This window comes from Bos mutus, chromosome 27, assembly GCF_027580195.1.
Source record: "Bos mutus isolate GX-2022 chromosome 27, NWIPB_WYAK_1.1, whole genome shotgun sequence".
Classification (NCBI taxonomy): Eukaryota; Metazoa; Chordata; class Mammalia; order Artiodactyla; family Bovidae; genus Bos; species Bos mutus.
Genome location: NC_091643.1, coordinates 37917789 through 37925942, shown reverse-complemented (window position 1 = coordinate 37925942; position 8154 = coordinate 37917789). Strand labels below are relative to the sequence as shown.

The 8154-nt window shown below is 41.5% G+C and overlaps 1 protein-coding gene across 4 annotated transcripts in view; it reads left to right on the top strand.

The window, feature by feature from the left end:
• Positions 1-7360: 7360 nt before the first annotated feature.
• WDR17 (WD repeat domain 17) overlaps positions 7361-8154 on the top strand; it is a 69793-nt gene continuing 68999 nt past the window's right edge. For 3 of the 4 annotated variants that reach the window (XM_070364142.1, XM_070364143.1, XM_070364140.1), the window contains exon 1: positions 7363-7498. The gene's annotated coding sequence lies outside the window, so the exon portion shown is untranslated. Of the gene's footprint in view, positions 7499-8154 lie in introns of all 4 variants that reach the window. The other variant, XM_070364141.1, reaches the window with a different exon arrangement.

Sequence of the window (8154 nt, the reverse complement as noted above, 5' to 3'; positions counted from 1 at the left end):
AACACTGGAGTGGGTTGCCATTTCCTTCTCCAATGCATGAAAGTGGAAAGTGAAAGTGAAGTCGCTTAACCGTGTCCAACTCTTAGCATGGACTGCAGCCTACCAGGCTCCTCCCTCCATGGGATTTTCCAGGCAACAGTACTGGAGTGGGGTGCCATTGCCTTCTCCCTCTTTCACCTCTAAAAAGCCCCAAACTATAATATAATTGTGGAGTCAGGGTGACACAGAGCAGGGTCCCCCAACATCCAGGTCAAGGACCAGTACCTCCTGTTAGATCAGTGGCAGCATTAGATTAGAAATAAAGTATACAATTAATATAATGCACTTGAATCAACCTGAAACCATCCCCTCCACCCCAAGTCCATGGAAAAATTGTCTTTCTCAAAATCGGACCCTGGTGCCAAAAAGGTTCATAGGGACAAAGGAGTATGGAAAAACAACATGCCAAAAAAAAAAAAAAGGACATACTTATTATTAAACTGTTTTGCTCCTTAGAAAAAAATATTTTGGGCCATAAAATCAATCAATTTATAAATCTGGCATCTGGAAAAACACAATGCAACATATATTGTTTTCATATTTCATAAAATATATATTTAAGATTTTTTTTTTTCTTTCAGCAAGATTGCTATGATTAGAAACTTAGTGACAGAGAAGACATCCTCTCAGGTTTAATTTTATGACTGCTCTCAAAAAACACGGCCAAAGGAAATTTGGCCATGTACTGAACAAGACTTTTAAATGCTAGATTTTAACTTATTGTTGATGATCTTAAGCATTTTCAAAACAAGTGAAAAATGACTATTCTCTTCAACCTGATGTCACTAAAATATTAAAATTGTGGATTAAAGATAAATTATTGGCAGTCATCCCTAGAACAAAACGTTTTGTCTTAGGGGCCCAAAGTCTTCCGAGATATTTTCAGCAAATTGCTTCATGTGGGACTCCCATTCATAGCAACAACATCTTGTCTTGTTTTCACAGCAAAATAGTCTAAGGCATGTTTTCCAGAGCCAAAGTCTGCATCTTGCTTTAGTTTGACTCAGCTTAGCCTGTTGCACTGTCTCAGTCTCTCATATACACTTCTTCAATGTTTTTTAAAAAGCTTTGATAAATTTTATTTCAATACATAGGCAGTTTTATATACATATAGAAACACATTTATATGTATATAAAACACACATACAGGAATAGAATGCCCATATTAGAGAATTTTAGATTTAGTGTGTTATAACTTGTATCTCAGAGAAGGCAATGGCACCCTACTCCAGTACTCTTGCCTTGAAAATCCCATGGACGGAGGAGCCTCGTAGGCTGCAGTCCAGGGGGTCGAGAAGAGTCGGACAGGACTGAGCGACTTCACTTTCACTTTTCACTTTCATGCATTGGAGAAGGAAATGGCAACCCACTCCAGTGTTCTTGCCTGGAGAATCCCAGGGACAGGGGAGCCTGGTGGGCTGCCGTCTCTGGGGTCGCACAGAGTTGGACAAGACTGAAGTGACTTAGCAGCAGCAGGTTTCCCAGGTGGTAAAGAACCTGCCTGCCAATGCAAGAGACATAAGAGACTCAGGGTCAATCCCTGGATCAGGAAGATCCCCTGGAGGAGGGCAACCCACTTCAGTATTCCCCATGGACAGAGAATCCCCATGGACAGAGGAGACTGGTGGGCTACAGTCTATGGGGTCACAAAGAGTCGGATACGACTGAAGCAACTTAGCACATAGGCATGTACAGTATCTATTTCAGATAAAATCTGTCCGTATCTTACACCAGAAAATGTTTCCTGGAATATAATAAGTTGAAAACATATTATTAGTTAAGAGGAATGGGATAAAATTAAGGGTATAAACTCAGGTGGCTGTCCAAATAAACAAGAATAATTTTGCCTGTTTCTATTGTGCTTAGTCACTCAGTCATGTCCGACTCTTTGTGACCCCATGGACTACAGCCTGTCAGGCTCCTCCTCTGTCCATGGGAATCTCCAGGCAAGAATACTGAAGTGGGTTGCCATGCCCTCCTCCAGAGGATCTTCCCAACCCAGGGATCAAACCCAGGTCTCCTGCATTGCAGGTGGATTCTCTTACTGACTAAACCACTAGGGAAGCCCCAATATTCAATGCAAATGTACATTCAAATAGAATCTTCCATTTAAAATAAAAAATGTATTCACACAATTTTCTTTCTCTCTAGCTGGAGACAATTAGTCCTGTGCCAAAGGTAAACAATTACTATTGAGAGAAAACTGACATACTATGCAAGTGTGGTTTTGGCAAGACCCAGTAGTGGTGGACTCTGAGCAGAGCACATGGGGTCATCTGTCTTTGGTGTTTCCCACAGCTGGAGATGAGCGGCACATCTTCAAGTCTATGACAGATAAATAGAAAGACAAATCAATGGGTACGTAGACTGGTGGCTTTAGAGACACCAAGAATCATAATGCACGCTGTGTCACATTTTTAGACATATTTAAGAACTTTTTTTCGGAGAAGGCAATGGCACCCCACTCCAGTACTCTTGCCTGGAAAATCCCATGGACGGAGGAGCCTGGAAGGCTGCAGTTCACTGGGTCCCTAGGAGTCAGACACAACTGAACGACTTCACTTTCACTTTTCACTTTCATGCATTGGAGAAGGAAATGGCAACCCACTCCAGTGTTCTTGCCTAGAGAATCCCAAGGACGGGGGAGCTTGGTAGGCTGCAGTCCATGGGGTCGCTAGGAGTCGACACGACTGAAGCGACTTAGCAGCAGCAAGAACTTTTTTAGGGCTTCCCTGGTGGCTCAGTTGATAGACTATCCGCCTGCAACACAGGAGACCTGGGTTTGATCACTGGGTCAGAAAGATCCCCTGGAGAAGGAAATGGCTACCCACTCCAGTGTTCTTGCCCAGAGAATCCCTTGGACAGAGGAGCCTGGCAGGATACACAGTCCAAGGGGTCGCCAAGAGTTGGACATAGCTTAGGGACTAAACCACCACCAAGTACTTTTCAGTGCTAATGAATGTTTAACAACAAGCTCTCTGAATAAAACAATGTGTACATATTTAGGTACACAAGTTTATTACAGATTTTTCTGAGATAAAGGGTGTGTTGCATGCAATTTACACATAATAATACAATATTTTTATTTTATATTCCATGCAGCTAATTGATTTTCACATAATTCTTCCATAATTTTTGCCAGACTCTTGTATTTGTAGCTAAATCACAGTTGCAATAGGCAAATAAACATAGTGCTGATTGATATTTTCCTGTTAATGAGTCAAAAGCAAAACAAAGAAGGCTTTTTGTCATTGACTTTACCAACTTCTTTGCAGTATTGGATAATAGTGTTTGAATTTTAGAAGAATACCTCAATTTTTTGTGCTATTATATTGTGATAATGATAGACATATTCCAGTTTACAGTTGAATTGTATTATTAATATTATCGCCATCATTTCCTTAAGTTCATCCCAGAGATTGACAAATAACCTGTAGGTCAAATAGAGCTTGTTTTTGTAAATAAGTTTATGGGGGACATGGCCCCATCTATTTATTTAAGTCTTATCTGATTGCTTTAACCACAACTGAGTGGTTGAGATGGAGGCTGCATGGTTCTCAAAGCCTAAAATATCTACCATATGGCTCTTTCCAGAAATGATTTTTTGACTCTGGAAATAAACCAACACTTACCAAGAGGATTTTCTGTGACAATGAAGACGATGATGAAGATGCCCTTTATGTGTGCTGTTTAATGCAGAAGTCACTTAACTACACTGGCTATTTTATTTATTTATTTATTTGTAATTGACAGATAATTGCTTTAAACTATTGCAATGGTGTCTACCAAACATCACTGGCTACTGAGCACTTGAAATGGGCCTACTGCAACTGAGGAACGATACTTTTCATTCTTTTCTAATTTTAACTAATTAAAAAGCCCACATGTTGCTAGTGGCTACTTTATTAGACAGCACAGGTCTAGACAGTCAACAAAACCATGAATCCTGCCCTGATTTGCAGCATTTGCTGATTTGGGAGTTGTAAATACACTGATTTTGGCCAATTCCATCCTATCATGGAATGATGCACTAGGAAGAAATATTATATAGTATTATAATATTACACAATATATATATTATATAGTATTTCCTAAGCAGGCATAGACGTAATAGACATAAATAACCTCAATAACTTAGACACAGATAAAATAATAAAAATAATTAGAAAGTGATAAGTTTTGAGTATTTGTTTTTAGTAACATTTTAAAATTATAAATTTATAACATTTAATTTTAATAAGAACTGTGTATAACAATGGGTTTATAAAACCCTGAAAAACATGACAACTGTCTCTCTCTCAAGCCAGTACAATCTGGCTTCAGTGTTTTTACACACAGTAAGTTTCTAAGTAGTTCATTCTCTACAGTTTGATCAGTTTTTTTTTTTTTTTTGTCATGTTTATGTCTATTCTCTTACCATTTTTTACATTAAAAGTAGTATGAGAAGGCTTTTCACTTAGGTGAAACTAAAGCCCCTTAATATAAATTTTCCTAAAATTTAAGTTAAGGAATTTCTTCATATTAATTTAGAATATTCACTAAAAACGCACTTGTCACATTAAATGGCCTTGAAAACCTTCCCAAAGCCAATACTCTCATAACATGTTTAGCCATTAAGACATACTGGCTGGAATCAATAGATTCCCTAAATTACTCTGCTAATTAAGACCCAATGATTGCCCTGAAACTGTCAGTCAGCCTGAATGACATTAAATATTTGTTGAATAAAAGAGTGAAAACCACGGTAAAAATATGTTTTCCTTCGAAATCAGGGTATACTATTTCTTTGGGTTCTGGATCTGTGATACCTATGATTGTTTAAACCTCTCTTTTAAGACTTACAAACAAAATCACAGGAAAGGGAGAAGAGCACTGAATAGGGTGTCTGGGATCATATCAGTTCTGCTACTATTAATAATATAGTTGTAGGATCTTGACAAATTCTAGAATTTTCCAGGCCCCAAGACCTTCATCTTTAAATTGTGAGTGCACGACCAGATAATTTCTCATGTCCCATTTGGTTTCTGATTTTTAACTGGAGAGCTGAAACAATTATGAACAAATTATTTAGATGTAAAAGATATTTTTATTCAACCAGTGGACCAAGCTAGACGTTGTGTCTTTTTTGACAACTTTTTCTCTTTGTTATTATTGACACTGTAGCAAGCAAATATCTGTCATAAATGAAAATGACAGTCTGTTTTCCCAGAAATGTTTCTTTCCATCTCCCCTCTTTAGCATTCTTATTTTCACAGTCTTAATTCAAGCCATCAGTATCTTTTCCCTAATTCGTCACACTTTTCATTTCTCTGCACCCTTGCTGCTGCTGCTAAGTCTCTTCAGTCGTGTCCAACTCTGTGCAACCCCAGAGACGGCAGCCCACCAGGCTCCCCTGTCCCCGGGATGCTCCAGGCAAGAACACTGGAGGGGGTTGCCATTGCCTTCTCCAATGCATGAAAGTGACAAGTGAAAGTGAAGTCCCTCAGTCCTCTCTGACCCAGGCTCCTCCGCCCATGGGATTTTCCAGGCAACAGTACTGGAGTGGGTTGCCATGGCCTTCTCCCTCTGCACCCTACATACCCTCATTTTGAAGGTAACTTTTCTCAAGGAAAAGCTCTGGTTTTAGAGGTTAAAGTCTAACCTAATTAGGGTGTTCAATGTCTTTTCAATTTGGTTTCCAATTTTCTCAGTTTAATCTTTTACCAATTTCTCTCTCCCCTCATATCTACCTTCACCTTCTCCAGAGAATGCAAACAAGCCAAAATTAGTTAAATCAATCACGCATTTACCCATCTTGTTTTTGACCATGCTGTTCCTGCTGCACAGTATGTTCAGTCCTTTTTCCAACAGGTAAAATCTATTTGGTTCTTAAATTCCTGTCTAAAATATCACTTATTGAAAGTTTCTCTGAAAACAATGACAAAAAACTTTCTCCTTCCCTCATGTGAAATTATCTCACAGAACTTTTACATAACCCTATTTTAGGAGTTAACACATCAAATGTACTTAGGCATTGTCCTCTATTTTCTCTGGTAGAGTATGTGCTTATTTATTTATTTATCCATCCATCGAGCCAACATTTATTGAATGAAGGGAACAGACCTGTAAGAACTGATTCTAGCTTTTAAAAAGCTTGTCTATGTGGAGAGGTAACTTTTAAGCCAATTTTAATTTGCAAAATATAATGTTAAATGCCGTGGTAGGTAATAGACTGTGCAGAATACTTTGGAAGAAAAAAGTCTATGGCATAAGAGGGTCAGGATTAAGTCTAGGGAATGAATGTCCCTGGTTAGTTGGTTGGTTGGAGTAAATCATTAATTTATTAACTATTCAGAGTCTGACATATAGTGAAAGCTCAATAAGTGTTATTAAACACACTTCATTCCGAGTATCTGAAGGCTTATTTTCTCCTGTGTGTTTGATAAAGGCCATTGGCAATGAAGAGATTTTAGAGCTATTAAGAAGGAAATGTGAATGACAGTACCATTTCCATTCAACCAGATTCCACCAGGAAAATGTCAGTTTGCACACTTTGAGGGGAGCTAAACTAATTACACACAAACCCACTAAGAGTGACAAATAGCTTTCATAGGGGTACTGCACAGAGCTTCTTGAGCCCAATCAGACAATAACGAAGTGCCCAATAGACAGTATTCTGTATTCACATTCCAGGTGATGGGTTCAACTCACAGCCTCTGAAGGAGGCTCAGCTCAAGGAAGCCCAGGCTCCTCAAGGAGGTGAGGTGACTTATTCACTGCATATCTGACTCATTTTCCTAGAAGAAGGATCCATATGTATTATGTGAAGACTCTATGTGTGTTAGGAGAAGGCAATGGCAACCCACTCTGGTACTCTTGACTGGAAAATCCCATGGACGGAGGAGCCTGGTGGGCTGCAATCTATGGGGTCGCTAAGAGTCGGACACGACTGAGGGACTTCATTTTCACTTTTCACTTTCATGCATTGGAGAAGAAAATGCAACCCACTCCAGTGTTCTTGCTTGGAGAATCCTAGGGACGGGGGAGCCTGGTGGGCTGCCGTCCATGGGGTCGCACAGAGTCGGACGCGACTGAAGCGACTTAGCAGCAGCAGCAGCAGCTATATGTGTTAGGTGGTGAGAACGCCGGTGGCTCACTGCTTTTTCCCCCACTTTCAGCCTCACCACAAACTCCAGGAATCTAGTCTTCAGAGCAGACTCTGGGTTGCCAGGTAACCACCTCCGGGAGCCTGGTCTCCGAGCGCAGCAGCCCCCGCCGCGCCCCCTGCCCTCCAATCAGCGGTTGGCGTGCGGGTCACGTGAGGCCCGGCCCGCGGCGCCCGCCTCCCGGGCCCTCGGAGCCCGCGGCTCCCGAGAGGAGGGCGCGGCGGGGCGGGTCCGGGCGCCGCGCTCGCGCAGCTGCCGGGCGGGCTTCGGCACCTTGCACAGTCCGCCGCCTCCGTGGTCGCCTCCTCGGCCAGGTAAGCAGCGGCGGGCCGCCGGGCGAGGGGCCCGGGAGGGCGCGGGCTGCAGGGGAGCGGCCGTCGGACGGCGTGGTGTCGCGGGAGGGGCGCGGGGCCGTGCGCGAGTCCTTCGGGGCTTGGCGCGCGTTGATGCCCCGGGAGTTGGCGCCGCACACCTGGTGACTACGCGGTGCCGCGGCGACCAGCCGTGAATCCTCTGAACAGCCCTGGAGTGTCACCTACAACCCTGCCAAGGCTCGTTGTCTCGATGTCGTGTTTTAAGCTGGTTCGGTCTGTGTGCGTCTAGCTCTAGATTGGAACTCTTATTGCTGTGTCCGCGGGCACTTGTGTAAGGTCCCCTTTGAGGATGTCTTCATATACAGGTTGTACCGAGAAGTCTTTGAGTTGAAAGGAAATGTGTTCAAGAAAAATAGACAGCATTGAATGTCAGAGGCATAGGGTGTCTTAAGTAGATCATAAAATATAATCTTTCCTGTTTTTCAGAAATTAACTAATTTCCAAATTTTTTTTACTGTATTAAAAATATAGTTTATACATATATAAACTTTTTCTTTACTATATTAATTAAAAGCAATTGATTTGAATGAAGTTTAGTGATAACTTGGGTCATGTATCAAAAATAAATCACACATGTTTTCTAACTTTCATATACG